The sequence below is a fragment of the Cornus florida genome, unplaced genomic scaffold (assembly GCF_030987335.1).
Source record: "Cornus florida cultivar Cherokee Brave unplaced genomic scaffold, ASM3098733v1 CherokeeBrave_3.0.0_Hap2_Chr01, whole genome shotgun sequence".
In the NCBI taxonomy this organism is placed as follows: domain Eukaryota; kingdom Viridiplantae; phylum Streptophyta; class Magnoliopsida; order Cornales; family Cornaceae; genus Cornus; species Cornus florida.
In genome coordinates, this window is record NW_026775571.1 from 22,592,811 (window position 1) to 22,613,512 (window position 20,702).

A 20,702-nucleotide genomic window follows, 5' to 3' on the forward strand; every position below is an offset into this window, starting at 1 on the left:
GATTCAATGTCAAAGTCTTTATGAATTCATTTGAAGCTCATCTCTATTAGACCATGCATATCATACATCATTTATATGCTCCTACATCATTAGCATTAGACTATGAACTTCAATACATATATATTTAACATATGAAGTCTTTGCTAAGAATGAGTTAGTTCAAGCTTGCATAAGCTTTGAAAGAACTCACAAATTAAGCTAGAAATGCTAAGACCGTGCACATTAATCATAACATTTATTTTGGTCTCTAAAAAGAAAAGGAAAAGGCATTGAATTAATTTTTCATCTTTAAAGCCTTTGTTGCCAAAATTTGGTAAATGACTCTAGGACACAATGCACTTGAAATTTATCATCTTCATATGTCCCAAGACTCTTAGAAATAGGCGTTGAACAAAATTGAATCATTCATCAAAGTCCTAGGTGCTAGAAAGATGGATATCTCAAAGAAGCAATTTTCAGCCCAGAAAAATTTCAAACCAGCTTGCACTAAAACTGCTATAACCATTTGTGTACTTGGAATATTTACACAAGACCAGTGGCATTGGAAAGCTGACTTCGAGCCCTTGAGTTTAGACTCAAATTTCACCTAAATGGGATTAAAAATGACTGAGATATGAGCTTCACAAAAAAACCTGATTCTGCTCTGCGAAAATTCTGACTAGGTTGTGCTTAAATAGCCATAACTTTTTCTGTGGTTGGAATTTTTGGGCAAGGCTGGTGGATTTAGATAGCTGACTTCAAGACAATAAATTTAGACTCAAATTTCACCTCATTTGGAGTTTCATGGACTGAGTTATGTCCATTTGAAGTCATGCACTTTTTTTTGTCCAATCCAATTTAGCAGCAGCCTTCATGAAGCAAGAGCAGCCTCTATAAGAAATAGAGCCAGCTCTCTTAAGGCCAATGGAGTAGGCTCAATGAAAAATTAGAGAAGGCTCAAAGAATAGAGAAGGCTCAATGAAAAACTAGAGAAGGCTCTACAAAATTAGAGAAGGCTCAGGAAAGTAGAGAAGGCTCTACAAAACTAGAGAAGGCTCCATTTTTCTATTGAGCCGTCTCCATTTTAGAAAAAGAGCCTGCTCCACTTTTTTAATGGAGCCGCCTCCATTTAAAATTGAGCCGCCTCCACTTTTGCAAAGAGCCGGCTCCTTTGAGGGTTTTGAATTACAACGACAATTTTTTCTGCATTTATTTCCTCTAACCACTTCTAACAGTTATATTGAGCTATGAAATTCTATAAATACAGAGGGGTTGTCTGCTGAATTAGTTGACCATTTTTGAGAGATATTATATTGCATCAAAGAGAGCTTTTGGCTCTACCATTATACAGAGCTTTTGTTCTGGTTATACTCATTCATAGAGCCTCTATTTAGACATCGATCTTTATCTCATATACAAGCTTCCATAGTTGAATCAGAGTGAACTTCATAGAGCATTTCGTGAGCCTTTGCTAACTTTTATTCTAGTATTTCATCAGAGCTTTTGTTCTGCATTTTCCTTATCATCTCTCATACATTTCATACTCAGAGTTTGAGCTTCACTTGATTTCATATATACTCTATTGTTAGGTTTGATTTGTATTAGTTCTTGAGAGGATTTCTTGTACTACAAATTCTATCTACAAATCTGCTGTAAGCCTAAAAGGAAGAGTTTATCTTAGCAAAGAAATTGTAAGGGCTGGTGTGGCCTATGTAAAACTAAGAGAGGTGGTCTCTTAGCAAGGATACTGTAAAGGGTTGGTGTGACCCAAAAGGAAGCCTAGGAGAAGGGTGTTCTCCTAGCAAGAAAGAGAAGCAAGGTCTTGCTTCAATTGAAGGTTTGCTCTCCACCATTAAGGAGAAGCTCTAAGGAATTTGGGAAGTCTGAAGAGGGATCTTGAGCCGAGGAGTAGGAGTTTCCGAACCTCGAAAAAATCGCTGTGTTATTGTTTGCAATCTCTTTTCCCTTATCTCTTTTACAATTGTGCTAAATTGATTACTTTCATATCTTGTTTATTGCATAATTGGTTATACTGTTGATTAGAAATTGTATTTTTATAATTTGTGAAAATTGGCCATTGACTCTATTCACCCCCCCTCTAGAGTCAATTCTTGGGTAACAATTGGTATCAGAGCCTAAACTCTATTAAAGGACTTAACCGTGTTAAAGTACGATCTTGGCCAATAATAGTAGTATCACATACTTTGAAGGTTATTCCATTGATAAACCTCCTTGTTTTGATGGAAATGATTATATTTATTGGAAAATTAGAATGAGGGCCTTCTTAAAAAGTATTGATATTGATTTATGGAAAGTTGTTGAAAATGGTAGTCATATCCCAACTAAAGTTTTTGAAGGGAATGAAATTCCTAAATTAAAAGGTGAATGGGATAAAAATGATCATAGATTAATATAATGCAATACTTTAGCGATATGCCATCTTTATTGTACATTAAGCAAAAATGAGTTCAATAAGATTATCTTTTGTAAAACGGCTAAAGAAATTTAGAACTCACTTGAATTAGCCTATGGAGGATCAATTAATGGTGAGGAATCATATATGCCTATGCTTATTGAAAAAGATGCTGCTTCCATCATAAATGAAAATGAATTAGTTAGTGAGATGTATTCTAGTTCTACTAATATTATTAATCATTTGAATTTTCTTAGTAGAACTTACTCTTCTTCCTATAGTGAAGTAAATAAAGCAACTCAAAAGAAGAGTATTGCTCTCCAAGCTTCTAGCAAAGAAGCAAGTGACATTAAAGAGTTGGACAAACTTTGTCTCATGGCCGATGAAGATAAGGTAAATTCTAATCATGAATTTTTTGATATAGAAGCCACTTATAATGAACTAGTTGATGCACATAATGAATTACTTGATGCGTTTAAAGAGTTACATGGTGTGCTAGATAAAATGACTGTGAAATTTTCTTCTCTTAAAAAGGAAAATCACAATCTCTCTCAAAGACATGAAAAAGTCCAAATGGAAAATGATTCTTTGAAAATGAAAAACCATTATCTTGTGCAAGAATTACAAAAGATCCAACTTGAAAATGAATCCTTGAAAAAGGAAAAGAATAATGTACTATCTATAGAGCCACCATCAATTGATTGCATTTCCGAGTATAATTTTTCAAAGGAAATCATTGATGATCAAAATGGCACTTTAGCAAAGACAACCAAAGGAAAAGAGAACTTAAGTTCTATGCTTGGAAATTAAAGAGTTGTCTATTTCAAAAATGAGATAAGATATGATCCTCATACTAAAGATGCATGCTTGTTGAGAAGAAGAAAGCCTTTGTATGATCACTTTGTCAAAAGTGGTACCCATTCCTTTAAATGCAATTATTGTAAGAGGTTAGGACACAACATTCATGATTTTCCATTTAGAAAGAAGTTGAGGTCAAAGAAGGTTTGGGTTCCAAAAGGAACTTATGTTCCATTGCCTAACTTATATGGGCCCAAGAAAATTTGGGTACCAAAAGAAGAATATGCAACCCTTTCTTATAGGGTTACTTGATGGCATCAATCAAGGATTAAATGATGCATCACTTTGAAACAACTTCCAAGCTAATGGAGTTAGTATCAAGGATAAATAATTCCTTTCTCATTAATATACTTTTATATGAAGAATTCAATCATGAAATTCTAAACATGACGCTCTTGATATGCTATTTGTTCCTAATAGATGTAAAAATGTCTATGTTTTGATATTTTACATAAAAGTAGTTTGTTTTGGTATATGATTTATGAACATGCTAACATGAAATGATTCTCTGTCTTTCAAAAGATCTTTAGATTTACTATGCCCAATCTTTGTGATAGATTTATTGGAAGATCTCACATCAAATGAAAGCATACATTATCTAATGTAGACCATCAATACTATTTCATGTGAACCTTATCAAATGTATTAAAGTAGCAATATATAAAAAGTCATCTATATGCTTTTGTGATCTTAAATGTTTTATCTATACTTAATTATGTCACTTCCATGCATATAGAAAATGAGGTTGTTTAACTTGAGGAATAAATCTCATTGGAAGAGACATCTCATTAAAATGAAGAATGAGAATGTATATTGCTTTCCTAAGGGTTGGAAGTGTATGGTCTATACAAAGGCTGTTATAGTAAATTGAAAGGGTGAGCCTCAAAGTAATAAGAAAATCCTAGAAAAGAAAGCTAAATGAGAGTGTCTCGAGAGGCCATATGAACACATGATTTCCTGAGTTCTTAATCAAGAATGAAAGCTGAATACATTCTCAGAAATCAGTGAGCAAATGTAAAATACATTGAAGTGATGATGGATGCCTAATAAACTGAAAATTTGGTGCAAAAGGTGTCTGGAAGGACTTAAATTTGCTGGAATCAATATCTTAGCTTGAAGAAGGTTTAAATAAGCTCTTATATTATGTTTACATCTGCAGAAGGTGCTCACTTGAATAAAGTTGAGTTGAAGTAAGTTTTTCATATCCCTAACCCTCATTTAAGCTTATTTTCTGGTTCAGCCTCTGATTTATGTAAGGAAGTGTTAATATCTTGTTGAAATTCATCTGTCAATTATTCTAGCAAGTGTCTGTAGTTGAATAGTGGCTAGTGAAGTTCAGAAGTCACGTCAAAACTGACCAACTTGAAGTTTGGCCTAGTAAACCTAAGTTGTTAAGGTTTAAGGCCTAAAAATCTAGAATTCAAACTATAAAAATTGTATACCATGCTTATCTTGATGTAATTACTATATGAGCAAGTGTATTAACATGAAATATGTCTGAGGGCTTCGAATTCAATGCAGTGGTGTAGTGATTTTACAGTTTTGTCCCTGAGTGCAGAGTTTCTACAGAAACTGGTCTATAATAGATTTTGAGGCTGAAATTAAATTGCTTAACCTCTGAGATTTTGTGAGAAGATGAACCAACAAACTGTAGCAGAGCCAGCTTCATTCAGAGTAGAGCCGTTTCTTTAAAAAAAAAAAAAAAAAAAAAAAAAAGAGCCATCTCAACACAAAGCATAGCCTGCTCCACAAATGGTATCAAATTACATGCTCTCGGGATCTCAAAAATTTTAAGAAAGAGCCAGCTCCCTTTACATAAGAGCAGGCTCTATAAATTAAGAGAGCAGGCTCTATAAAAACAAGAGCCGGCTCCCAAAACCTGCATATTTTTTTTACTCTCGGGATCTCTCTGCATCTCTCATAACCAGCCATAGAGCCGGCTCTAGAAACTAGAAGAGCCGGATCCATAAGTGCATCAAACAAGAGCCTGCTCCATTCACTAAGAGCTGGCTCTATAGAAATTCATTGAGCCGGCTCTATAAACATGTGAGCCGGCTCCCACAATGTTGCCCATCTATATTGCTCTCAACATGTTTCTGTATTGCATCTCAGTTGGAACTTCCAGTAACATAGACTAAGAACTCAAGGTTTATTTAAGTTCCATTAATTCCAGTACCAACCGAGCTACTCTTTAGCTTTATATCAGTGCAGCAAAACTTTGACCAAGCAAGCTTCAGTCTCTCAAATTGATTCGGTCACAGCTATAGCATCACCAACATGATGGCAGATTCCAACAACTGTGAGCTCCATCATTGATGTTAGATACAGGTCTAGACACTTCCTATTTTGAGCTTTCAAGATTGAATCATTCCAGAAAGCTTTCCAAAAAGCAACAGTGGGTAAGCATCTCGGCTAGGACTCTTGTTGGGCATCTTTATAAGTAAGCTTCCTTTATCAAAATTATCTTTAAATTTCATATGATTCTTGCCTTTTAAATGATTTTTAGTGATTAATTTCTCACTCATCTCAATTTTTAATCCATCACTACTTGCTTCTAATTTATATATAAAGTCAACTGTTCTTAAAATCTTTATTATTAAATGAGTATATGAATTAAATCTCCAATTTCATTTAATGTTAAGTTCATCCTCTAAGGTAAGACTCATTTACTTTTCCTCTTAAATTCATGCCTCTTTGATATTCCCAGTCACCATTATTTAAGCATGATTCTCTCTATGCACTCTATCTTAAATCCTTCTTTGTCAGACCCTCATAATCCCAGAAATATCATGTGGTGATTTGAACACAAATTTTGGGCTTGTTTTATGAATCTATGCTCTAAATTGTAAGTTTTTCTGTGATTCCATTCAAGTTCCATATTAGGTTTCCATTTCAAGGCTAACTTTATCAATTCCATATCTATTGACCTTGTTGGTCAACAATTGTCTTAAGGGGTTTCAAGTATGCATTCTCTTTGCTCTTAAAACTATGGTTGGATGTGCAAATTAAATTAGTTTTTGTTTGCACAAATGCTTGGGTTTTTAACTTTTACTTCTATTGAATTGCTATTTTGAGTGTTTCTTGAGCATTCAAAATTTTTATTCTATGGCTTCTTCTTCACGTATAAAGAATCCTTCTCATAGCCAAAATAGGAGTACTTAACTTACCCATGATCATGAATCTGGTCCTAGTGATCCCAATCCTCCTCCAGATGGCATCTGTGTCAACATTCTTCTTATGTATTGAAATTTGCTATTTATAAAATCAAATCTTTGCTATTTATATATCTTCATTTGGCTTATATATATTTCATTTTTCTCTATTATTTAATAAAATGGCAAGTAACTGCTTTATCCTCCCACCTTTTTGAGATGACAAAGGGGGAGAAAGATGTGTGATTCATTATGCTTGTTATGCTTATGCGTATATTGCTTTTCACTTATTTTAGATGCATATTGAAAGGGGGAGTCTAATACACTTTAATGTCTAAAATATTTGTTGTAAAATCAAGCATGCTATGATATTCAAGATTTGCATATTGATAGGGGGAGCATTCTTTCAAATGCAACTCCACTTTGACAATAAACACATCAAAGTTTTGTCATCATCAAAAAGGGGGAGATTGTTGGCCTAAGGATTTTATCTAAAGGTCAATCTTATGTTTTGATGATTACAAACCATTAATGATGTTTATGTACTAATGTTTTCATTGAGTGAAGTATAGTTGAACAATCATTCAATTATCAATGATGAGCTAGAAGTTCCATTTCAAGCATTCCAAACACTCAAGCAATGGATTCAAGGAAGCATCAAAGTGCAAGAAATTAAAGAAGAACTCGGACTTCAAAGATCACACAAAGCATTTCAAAGAAAGAAAGAAAGTCTTCATCAAGCCTAAACGATCATGGTCAAAGAATGAAGAAAATGGTAGATAGGATGGTGAGAGCTTAAGATTCAATGTCAAAGTCTTTATGAATTCATTTGAAGCTCATCTCTATTGGACCATGCATATCATACATCATTTATATGCTCCTACATCATTAGCATTAGACTATGAACTTCAACACATATATATTTAACATATGAAGTCTTTCCTAAGAATGAGTTAGTTCAAACTTGCATAAGCTTTGAAAGAACTCACAACTTAAGCTAGAAATGCTAAGACCATGCACATTAATCATAACATTTATTTTGGTCTCTAAAAAGAAAAGGAAAAGGCATTGAATTAATTTTTCATCTTTAAAGCCTTTGTTGCCAAAATTTGGTAAATGACTCTAGGACACAATGCACTTGAAATTTGTCATCTTCATATGTCCCTAGACTCTTAGAAATAGGCCTTGAACAAAATTAAATCATTCATCAAAGTCCTAGGTGCTAGAAAGATGGATATCTTAAAGAAGCAATTTTCAGCCCAGAAAAATTTCAGACCAGCTTGCACTAAAACTGCTATAACTATTTGTGTAGTTGGAATTCTTACACAAGACCAATGGCATTGGAAAGCTGACTTTGAGCCCTTGAGTTTAGACTCAAATTTCACCTAAATTGGATTAAAAATGACTGAGATATGAGCTTCACAAAAAACCTGATTCTGCTCTGCGAAAATTCTGACCAGGTTGCACTTAAATAGCCATAACTTTTTCTATGGTTGGAATTTTTGAGCAAGGACGGTGGATTTAGATAGCTGATTTCAAGACAATAAATTTAGACTCAAATTTCACCTCAGTTGGAGTTTCATGGACTGAGTTATGTCCATTTGAAGTCATGCACTTTTTTCTGTCCAATCCAATTTAGCAGCAGCCTTCATGAAGCAAGAGCAGCCTCTATAAGAAATAGAGCCAGCTCTCTCAAGGCCCATGGAGCAGGCTTAATGAAAAATTAGAGAAGGCCCAAAGAATAGAGAAGGCTCAATGAAAAACTAGAGAAGGCTCTACAAAATTAGAGAAGGCTCAGGAAAGTAGAGAAGGCTCTACAAAACTAGAGAAGGCTCCATTTTCTGTTGAGCCGTCTCCATTTTAAGAAAAGACCCTGCTCCACTTTTTTAGAGAAGGCTCAGGAGAGTAGAGAAGGCTCTACAAAACTAGAGAAGGCTCCATTTTTCTATTGAGCTGTTTCCATTTTAGAAAAAGAGCCTGCTCCACTTTTTTAATGGAGCCGCCTCCATTTGAAATTGAGCCGCCTCCACTTTTGCAAAGAGCAGGCTCCTTTGAGGGTTTTGAATTACAATGGCAATTTTTTCTGCATTTATTTCCTCTAACCACTTCTAATAGCTATATTGAGCTATGAAATTCTATAAATACAGAGGGGTTGTCTGCTGAATTAGTTGACCATTTTTGAGAGACATTATATTGCATCAAAGAGAGCTTTTGGCTCTACCATTATACAGAGCTTTTGTTCTGGTTATACTCACTCATAGAGCCTCTGTGCAGACATCGATCTTTATCTCATATAGAAGCTTCCATAGTTGAATCAGAGTGAACTTCATAGAGCATTTCGTGAGCCTTTGCTGAACTTTTATTCTAGTATTTCATCAGAGCTTTTATTCTGCATTTTCCTCATCATCTCTCATACATTTCATACTCAGAGTTTGAGCTTCACTTGATTTCATAGATACTCTATTGTTAGGTTTGATTTGTATCAGTTCTTGAGAGGATTTCTTGTACTACAAATTCTATCTACAAATCTGCTGTAAGCCTAAAAGGAAGAGTTTCTCTTAGCAAAGAAATTGTAAGGGCTTGTGTGGCCTATGTAAAACTAAGAGAGGTGGTCTCTTAGCAAGGATACTGTAAAGGGTTGGTGTGACCCAAAAAGAAGCCTACGAGAAGGGTGTTCTCCTAGCAAGAAAGAGAAGCAAGGTCTTGCTTCCATTGAAGGTTTGCTCTCCACCATTAAGGAGAATCTCTAAGGAATTTGGGAAGTCTCAAGAGGGATCTTGAGCCGAGGAGTAGGAGTTTCCGAACCTCGCAAAAATCGCTGTGTTATTGTTTGCAATCTCTTTTCCCTTATCTCTTTTACAATTGTGCTAAATTGATTACTTTCATATCTTGTTTGTTGCATAATTGGTTATATTGTTGATTAGAAATTGTATTTTTATAATTTACGAAAATTGGCCATTGACTCTATTCACACCCCCCTCTAGAGTCAATTCTTAGGTAACAGATTAATTTTTCGTTGTCCTTCCAACGGTATGCTCGGTGGCACCCGAATCTACAGTTTTTTGAAATGACTATTTTGCCCCTGGGGGCTTATTTGTCATATTTTCGATCTTTTGTTCCGCATCAGTTCTTGTTGAGTTCCACGACCTCATGGAAGGTCACTTTGACTTCTTAGAGTCTTGTTTTCTGTTTCCGCTTCGGCATTCAGATACAGGACATGCTGGCCTAAAAACCAGGGTCATCACAAAACATCATTGTCAAATTTAAAAGAAAAATCGTTAACATAAAGTTTTGAAATAAAATCAAATTATGGGAAATTGAATAAACATAAAAAGTTTAAAATAGTTTAAATAAAATCCACTGTCTAACATTAAACATAATGTCACAATGATTTCAACAAAACTTTTTCCCAATTATCATAAATAAGAAATTCTTATTTGAATTTTTGATTTAGGCCACAAGAAATTCTTGCATCTATTAGAAACATAAACATTAGTACTTAAGTCAACCTATCATGTATTAGAAAGAATTTTAATAAGTAATTTGAAATATACAAAAGCCAAAAGCTTACCATTCTTTTTCGAATTATTCTTTATATTTCATGTAATCTTTCGAAAAGTGTTCAATACATTAATGACACATTTTCATTATTACATTCCTTTCTTTTAGTAGATTGACCTAAATCTTTTAATTTTGGGTATTGCTCACTTAATGCCTTTTCAAACTTATTCCCAAAATTTATTTATAACTTCTTGAGTAATTAGATGACTATAATGATTACCTTGCTACTTAAGTCTTGTCTCCTCCTAAATTAACATAATTGTCAATTAAATCACTTTCCACTTGTCTTAATAATGTTAATTCTCTAAATGACCCATACTGAATAGACAAGAAATTGAGAATAAATTGAATAAGAAAATTTTGCAACAACATTAGTTATCTAAAAAAAAACATACCCATACATAGTAAAAGTACCAACAAAAATTGCATAGTAGTGATATAAATTAATAATTTTCATTTTAGATATTTATCTATAATACGAAAACATTCTTCTATTCAAAATATTCCTTAGCACTATCACTATGGGAAACAATTATTCACATAACTATAATGCTTAATCTGTTCGATCTCTCCCAAGCTTTATGGAGAATCTTTTCACTCTCACTGCTTTTATCAGTAATAACAGTAGGTTTCTCAATTTAAAATGCTAAATCAAGATCTAACATATCTAAATTTTGAACTCAACTTACTGATTCCATTATGAGAAGTTAGTCATATTGAGTATCAGAACAGATGTAGCATATATGCGCATGAAGAGATATAATAAAACAAATATAATAAGATAAAATGCTCACAACGATAATGCTTTGAGTTAACAACACGTATATATAACTTAAAACTATAAATACAATGTATAACTATAGTACCCCTTTGGGTGGCAACTATAAAATACTAATAATGATGCTTACATGTATTTATATGTATACCTTTATTGGTGATGCATTATTTAATTAAACAAATAAGTTACCTTTGGATATCCTTTATTTACCTAATTAAAAAATACATACAACCCCTTAATTTTTATTTAATCACTTGAAAATTAATTCCCTTTGGAGAATTATTTCTCATGATCAAATAAACTCAATATTCATGAATATCACAAAAAATTATAAGCATCATAATTCATGAAATATTGCAATTATGTTTACTTCTAAAATTAATATTCATCAACCATTATAGTTAGGCCACTTTGGTAGCTACCAACCTTTACATAATATGAATATTAAATTAGCTAGTAACAAATTTATGATTAATTATGTCTACTATAAAAATTAATATTCATCAATCATTATGATTAGGCCACTTTGGTAGCTACCAATCTTCACATAATATGAATATTAAATTATCTAGTGACATATTCATCATTAAGTTACCCATTTAACATTATACACACATACTCATGCTGATCGATCCAAGTTTAGAAATATAGATTCGATCCCAGAAACTTAATAATCCAAAAATTCAATAAAAATATTATTTTTACTTTATATATATATAATAAAACATATTATTATTATTATTTTTATTTTCAAGCTCGGATGCCATAACTGAATCAATTTAAAATTGATTCTTTATAATGTATGTATGTATGGGTACAAAATAATTATTTATTATGTCTAATAAAAATTAAATTAAATTTCTAAACTCACAAATTATTCTAGAAATTCAAATTCGTAAAATAAATAAATCAATACATATATTTTATGTATTTAATAATTTATTAAATTTTTATTTTTTTTATTTTTTATTTATAATTAATAAAATAGAATCTGTGTAATCATCCAACAGTAATTGATATACAGATTGGCTTCATTAAAAGAGTAACAAACAGAATAAATACTTTTCAATTTCTATCATGTACGGAAATAAAAACAAATATATGAATTTAATCTGTTTGTCTTATTTGTACATATGTATGTATACATATATCATTAATTAACTTTAACCAATTCAACTATGTTCGAAAACCGAGGCTCTGATCAAAACTAAATTACTGTACAATAATTTACATAAAGAATGCAAAAGCATATTAGTCAATCAATGGTGGCTTTGTTAATGGAATCAACTATATGAGCACATTCGAATAAAATATATATATATATATATATTCATTCATGAAGTATAAGTTTACAACAGAATCTCACATAAGCATGAATGACAATACCCTTATACTTCACAAATAGTCCCATCAGACAAAATAAATAAACACATATTGCATGCGTTTATGTATATACACAATTCCAAGAAACTAAATTGTAGTACAATTATTTAATTTTATACTTGCACATATTATTTATGCAACATTAATGAAAAATAATGAGTTCCTAAACTATAAGCTCTGATACCATATGTAAACTATAATAATTCGTGTTAAGCCATTAATCACAAATTTACATGAATCCCATATCTCAGAACTTCATGATTTTCACATATCTATAATGCAAAAATAAATACTAGTTAGATATAAATACCTGATTCACGATATCAAATCTTGTTGAGATTAAGTCCAATATCCAGATCCTTTAGCCATGAACTAATCTACAAGTCTGATCAACAGGCAAAGGTGGAAACTAGTTTCTCTCTTTTAGCCTTTTGCACACATAAAACTTTTACGTGTTGTTTTCATTAGCGTACATAATTAATGGAGTATATGCACTTTTATAGAGGCAGAGAGAGGACCAATTTTCCTTTTAGTAACATAATTCTACTTTCCATCAAAGTAAGGAATATGAAAGGAAAACACTACTCCAATAAGTAATTACCAAAAAGGTAATTATAAGTTGACCAAATAATATAATATAATATTAATCTGATATCTATTTACTTAGTCACCAAGTAATGTGTCACATGTCCAAATCATGTGGGCCACAATTAAATAAATAATCTTACATCCCATCCTCCTCATCCTGCATAATCAATCAAATCCCCCATCACGCTCTTTCTTATGGTGTCACTTTATCCGAGGTGCCGTGATGGTGGTGGACACACGGAGAACACAACTGGACACTTGTACAACATAGAAGTGTATATATATATATATATATATATATATATATATATATATATATATTTTTTTTTTTTTGTGAAACGAACATGCCCAGATACACCAAAAACACGATGGGAACACATTAGAGTGAATTTGTAAGAACCTTTTCTGAGACAATGAGGCATAACCTGAATTTTAAAATCTAATGGAGTACAAATATTAGGAGAGAAATTAGCTTAAAAACCAACAATTATATTTTTTGTTTGCTCTTTTGCGTGAAGCTTTGTTCCCACTTCCTATATCAAAATGTAAGTCAAATCAGTCATCCCTATAATGTGTATGCATGGTATTATTGAGAAATTGAAAAACAATTAGTTTTTATGGAATTATTGAAATTACCCCTTGCTGCTTCTACTATTATATTTAGGCTCAACACAATAGCAAGGTACCTTTAATACTTTGTTATTTGTGTCATTAACCAATTGTATCATGTCATATAAATAAAAGTGATTTATTTTAATAGGTCATACGTATCACTGTAAGGGGGCAATTAAGTTTTTTCTCTGACACAATGCTCAAATTTTCAGGAATCAGTTTTTATCACAGAATTGTGTTATCACCTCTGCAAACAAACTCTCATCCAGCTTTTTAAAGGACTGTTTGGAGTCTAAGTCGACCACGGCGGACAACTCCTGATGCTCTTCACCTCCTTGTTTGGTTGTGAGGATTGAAGAAGTTTATATCCATTTCCAATGGCTATCCCCATAGACGTTAGAAACAAGTATTTAAAGTAGCTTATTGGGCCCCAACCTGTGGGCCCAATAGAAGTTTCTCAATATATATGGTACTCAACTGTGAGAAATGAGAACTAGGTATTTTTTTTCTTTGAAAATAAAATACCAAACATGATTACGATTGTTCAACCTTAGTTATTATATAGGTAAAGATATTGATGTGATGTTTAGAAATTAGACATCCCACGTTCATTTTAACTTTTCCCTTCTTTATCTTTGAAGAGCTAAAATATGCCGAGTCATATCTCAGCCCACCTGGCCCCAAGTTGGAGCCACCAAGCAAGAGGTTTAAAAGAACAATAGTATCACAATCTTAACAATTATTGAGATTATTATTATTTTAATAAACCATTTTACCTTTGAAATTAAAGAATAAAGAATGATCATTATAATTGTTGTTAGTTGTTGATGATTGATTCTGCCTGAAGCAGAAAATGTAAAATTTTCCAAGAAGAAGTGGTAACCAAAACTAGCACCAGTGCAATGCTGGACAAATACACTTGATGATCGAGTATCATAAATATATATATATATAAAATAAAATAAAAGAAAGTAAAAAATAAAATAAAATATAATTTTTATGTATGTGTTGTAATAGAATATCAAAGTGTAGAAATCAAAAATTGAAAGAACAATAGGTGAGAGAGAGAGAAAGAGTGAATAGTTGATAGTTCCTCTTCTTCATTACCGAAGGCTACACATACATATATAGACCTCCATGGCTCCAACCGACTGAAGCAGTGTACAATTACAATTTGTACTATAAATGCTTGCCGCCTTTGATTTATTCGTACACCACTCATTGCATCACTTACACCAATCAAACTTGATTCCTTCTTGGATTAAGCTAAGCTTTGGTGTCATCATTGCTTTTTGCAAATTGCATGCCTGCAATTATAAATGTGGGCCCCATTGATATATATATATATAACACTCTCCCTTGGGATTCACAATACTACACTAAGAATATGCCTCATTAAAACCTTATTAGGAAAAATCTAGTGGGAAAAAACTATAGCGAAGGAAAAAGAGTACAATATCCTTGTGTGTCATAAAAAAATATTGCATAGGTTAAAACTGCCTCATTAAAACTTTGCCAGAAAACCCTTTGGGACAAAACTTGTGCGAAGGAAAAAGAATACAATATATGTCAATACCTTTTTAATTAAGTACTCCCCCTCATCAGTGCCAAAGCTCTTTAAATTGTCACATCCCAATGTTGTATACCAATTTCTTGAACGTCATAGTTGGCAGTGCCTTAGTGAACACGTCTGCTAAATTTTGACATGAACGTATTTGCTGAATATCAATTTCACCATTCTTTTGGCGTTCATGTGCGTAAAAGAATTTTGGTGAGATGTATTTCGTCCTGTCATTTTATATATATATATATAACCCTCTTTTATCTGTGTAATGCATGCAACATTATCTTCATATAATATTGTGGGGCTATCTGTTATTAATGAGAGGCCACATGTTAATCTAATGTGTTGGATTATGGATTGTAACCAAATGCATTCCCTGCTGGCCTCATGAATTGCGAGTATCTCATAATGATTTGAAGAAATGGCAATTATTTTCTGTTTCATAGAGCGTCATAAGATAACATGGCCACCACAAGTAGACACATACCTTGTTTGTGATCGAGCTTGATGTGGGTCAGAGAGATAACCAGCATTTCTATATCCAATTAATTGGGGTTTTCATATAAATATCACTATCTAGTGATCCATACAAACATGTCATAACCACGTTCATTAGATGCATATGTAGTTTTTCTGTGACTGTCAAATTGATTATAAAGTGGAATGAGATTTCATTTATCACAGAAAAGTATATCTCCTTATAAGCAATATCAGGTTTTTATGAAAACCTTGAGCTACCAGTCGGGCTTTAAATTTTATAATTTCATTATTCTCTTTTCATCTTTGTACAAATACCCATTTATACCCAATAGGATTTACACCCTCAGGTGTCTGGACCACAGATCCAAAGACTTTCATCTAGCTAATACAGTTAACTCTGTCTGTATTGCTCTTTTCCATGATGGCCAATTATGTCTCTATCGACTTTTTTTTTTTTTTTTTTTTTTTGTTTTTTTTGGGCATTATGAGATTCTGGATCCTCGTTATTTATATTAAGAGTAATTGTATAAGAAAATATAGTGTCCATGACAATTTCATTTCTGTTCTATTTCTTTTCATAATTCATTGAGATCTTAATATTTCTAGCTACCTTTGCAACATTATCAAAGTTAGCTAAGTTAGGCCTCATCAGGTCCTTGGGCCTCGTCAGGTCCTTGGGCCTCGTCAGGTCCTTGGGCCATATAAAGGGCATATGTTTTATCAAGGGCAACTTTATCACTGTTAGCTAATTGGGTCTCTACAAGCACACCCATTTCATTATGCACTTCTTTCTAGTGCTTTTCACTTTCACGGAACAGAATCTTTTATACTAACTGGTCTACCACGCTTCATGCATACTTTAGATGCATTTACAACACTGACAAACTATCACATTGGATGTCAATTCATTACTTTTTCAATTAGCACATATAATATTATTACTTTCTTTGTGTCAGTGAATGCATCTGGTAATTGATTTATAATAATTTGCAAATGAATAATCCTTTGATCTTCTTGTTCATATATATAATTTCAAATCATTCCAGTAATATCATTTTGCATTTCTGATCTTAGCTTTTCTCCTCCTCAAGGTGAGAAAAACACTCTTATTCAAAGGATAATCAACACTACCTTTTCTCCCCCTTAAGGTGGGATAACACTCTTATTCAAATGATAATCAGCACATCGTGCTATAAAGACGTTGCATATCAGGGGTTCAACTTATTTCATAAACAAATAAGAGAAGAATTTTAGCAAATGAAATATTGTGAGTATAAAATAAGCAAACATGCTTTTGACGGTATAATAATACCCATAAGATAATAAAGTTTTTCTAGTATATATTTCTTATATTAGGTAATAGAAATGAGACAGATATATTCTACATTACCTTTATTTTGTTGGGGAAAATAATTTCAATAACGAAGGATTGTGTGTGACGATTTTACTATCCACAAGACATATATCCTTACCTTTAGTTATAGTTCAGGTCCCTACCTACTTAAATATGCAAACTTCATATTTGGATAACTTAAAATAAACTTTGGCATATGAAATAAAACATACTTAATAATAGAAATGATAAATGATGAGCGCTGAAAAGTGCGCATTTAAACCCTTTAAGCTTAGGTATTCTAGAACCTTTATTTATCTTATTTTCTCACTTTAGATTGATTTTGTATTATTTCCATTTTCAGGTATTTATCTCCAAAATAAGCTAACTCAGCTAAATAAGAGCATAACTGAATCAATCTTGAGATGAATCAAAGAAATGAGCAAAGTGGGAGCAAAAGGAAGCAAGTGATGAAAATTCAGCAAGTTCGATCGATCTCAGAATATATTCGATCGATCGAAAGTTCATCGATCTCAGCATTCCAAGATGGATCCAAGCTCTTTTGTCCTTATCCAAAGATCCCACAAAGTTCGATCAATCCAACTTTCTTCCGATCAATCGAAAAGATTCCATCTTATCCACTTGTACCACCCTACCTACCACATTTATCTCTTTCCCAAAAATATCTTCAAAATATCTTAGATTTGTTTTTATCCAAAAAGGCGCCACCATAGAGGATCGATCCAGCTGTAATTCGATAGATCTCAGCCATGTTCGATCAATCTCACCCCAGGTTTGATCGATCGAACTTCCCAAATCCCGAGAAAATCTAAATTCCAGCTCATTAAAAGTTGTCTCATATCCAATCATTGGGAGGAATATTGGTGTACGAGCCTAACTTATTTGGGATGATATTTAACCTACCTATATAAGGAATATGAGCCACTTTTCGAGAGGATATACTTGATATACTTGAAAGTAGATAGAGGCACAATTTTTGATATTCTTAGTGAAGAAGAAAATAAATGAGGAGGCTAGAGACACAAGCTTGGAGTTCTTCCATCAACCAAGAAGAGGAGCAGTCTCTACCATAGAGTTAGCCCTTGAGGGTTGGAGGACACCATCCATGAGTGGCTAGACATCCTCTTGGGGCTAGAGTTAGCCCTAAGCATGCTTTTTACATCTTGATTTATGTATTTTTGAGAGGATTTGTATTGTGATACGTATTTTGATACTTATATATATATAGATCTTGTTTATTCAATGATTTGTATAGTTTAATGCTTTCAGTTGATCATTTCATTCTATCCATATGTCTATGTATGCTAGAATAGATGTTCATTTGTTTGTCTCCATTTCTTGTGTTGTTGATGTATGTCTATGTGTATTAATGCTATAGATCTAGAGATTGTCAAGACATAGTGCTTAATGGAATGCTCTTGTTTTTTGATTGATGGTTCATACTCATTTCTTAATGGATTGTGTATCTCCCTTAGTTTAATTAGTTTAATTTCATGTCATTAGCTTAATTGTAGTATAGTTGTAGTTTTGATGTTAAATGGGAGGACAATTCATGCTTGTTGTTTGATGTTCCATACTTATGAAAGCAAGTAGCACATATCTCTAACCTTGTGATGTGTTTGGATTGTGAGCTTAAAGAAAGGATTGATGGCTTAATTTGATATATTGTGCTATCCACCATGTTGCTTAGACAATATATGCTTAATTTGTCATCCATGCTTGTTGAAACAACCACACACACACACTTTGTTGTAATACATGTTTTCCCCCTCATTAATCATTCATTAAGGGTGTAGAAAAGCTATACTTAGTGGTGATCTCTAAACCCCAAGATCTCTCTCTTATTTTCTCTCCATTACATTTAATTGCCTACTTTAGTTTAAATTACATCTTAGTGTAATTCAACCACCAACCAATCTTTTGATCACTCGACCTACTAACCCTAATCTTGATTCATCAACCTTATACGACCCACCAATCCTTTGGGACGATCCCTACTTGCCCTAACTATATTTTTAGTGAAAGGTAGTAGTGGCAATTTCTAAATGTAAAACTTGGCCACGTTCATCATAGCTCTACACCATTATCTTTTGGTGCACAAACCGTGGTTTGGGTTAACACCCCGAGCCACACCAAGTTTTTAGTGCCGTTGCCGGGGATTGATTGAAGGCAACGTCTACTTTTTTGATCATGTCTTTACTTTGTTTTCATTTTGGTTACTGATTGTGTTGGTTCTTGTTTGACTAGGTGCATTGAGTAAGAAGGTGAGCAAAGGAGCATTTCAGGCAAGGAGCTAAGCAAAAGCAAAAGAAAAGGCTAAAAATCTAAAAAATTTGCAAGGCTAAAATTGAAAATTAAATTGAAGTGCTAAAGGACTCTTTGTGAGCTCTTTCTTAACTCAATCTCTAGTTAAATCATCGGCCCACATGGAGACTTATATTTCAATTCTTAGATAAATCGTGAGCCCACGTGGAGGCAATTTACTTTTCTTTGCATATTGTTGATAGCATGGGAGTATGGTGTTGGTCTTAAAGTCCTTTATGCAGTGTTTGCCTCTTTAATGTCAAAAATCAGTCTAGCAATGGTTTCTTCATTATTAATGTTGCTTGAAATAAGACTCAAGGGTTGTGTGGTCATTTTCACATCAGTGATTCATACTCCATATCTATCCTGAAAAATACATCACAGTGTACTAGCCTGTTCTTGCTCCAACTGCTGAATTTTATGTGGACTTAGTTCATAAAGTTGTCTCAGATGGTTCTAGGGGTAGCATTGTCATTTCTCAGCTGTATTCAATATAGATACGTATGTTCAGGTTGCTGCATTGCACTGGAGTGATCTCATTGAAGCTGCATTATCACTTATACAGTCTCAGGACTTTTTCTTAGCTGAGAAGATATAAATCTGTTGGAAGGGTATCTTGGTAATTTTCCTCTATGCTCATGTGTATGTTACACTCTAGTGGTCCCAAAGCAAGTGAATATGCAAGAATATTGTATTTCTTGGTGGCTAAGTCTAGAGCTGAATGGAATTTGCAGCATTGTAGTGTATGTGTGTACTTTAGTGTGCCTAGGGACAAATTTGCTGAGGTGGCCTTTTATGATTGGCTCTTGCTCTTGGAAATATCTGCATTGCACTGTGTCAATGATTAGCTTGAGGTGATAGGTGTAATCTGTGGGTGTATGAAGGTCTGTGCATTCTGAAAATCCATATATATAAGTTGTTATAGCCTTTTTAGGGTTTTCAGCCTTGTGAGAGAGAAGTGTTTTTGAGCTGCAGCCTACATTAACTCGAGAGCCTTGAGTGAATAAGTTTTTCTAAAGCTTTTGATGATGATTCAAGTCAGAAAAACTTACTGATTCGAGCTATGTGATAGTTATAGAAGAGAAGAGGTTGCTGCTGTTGTTTTTCACTACTGCAAGGGCTGAACTCAGTATTGGATTTTAGTTCCAAGGTGCTGAGGTCTATTCTGAGAGTTGACACAGGTATCAATTAGCTTTTTACACTTGCTCAGTACTGAAATATTGTTGAAATCATGCTGAAATCAAAAATGGACAGTGAGCTCATCTGTTAGACTTAATTTTCTGAGTTTTTTTATGGATTCAAGCACTAATTAATTATGACTTGATGTATGATAAGATTTTAATCCTCTAGTAAGTGTATTTTGATGAATCTAGTATGTTGAAGTTGGATTTGTGATAGAAATTTGGTCTGCAGCATTTTTCAGTTCTGAACCCTTAGTCATATAATGTGTTTTTGCTGAAACAAGTGTAATATTGGTTCTATATGCTAAACTCAAGCTGCACTTCAGTGATTAAAAGTCATGAACATGAGTACTATAGTGAATGAAGACTGAGTATGAAGCTATTGAATTAATCTCGAGAGGGAATTCCCTTTTTACCCCTCAAGACGTAAGTGCTAAAAATTGGTATTATGAAGTGGTAAATTGAAATTCTGAGTTGTCAGTTTCATTTCAATTG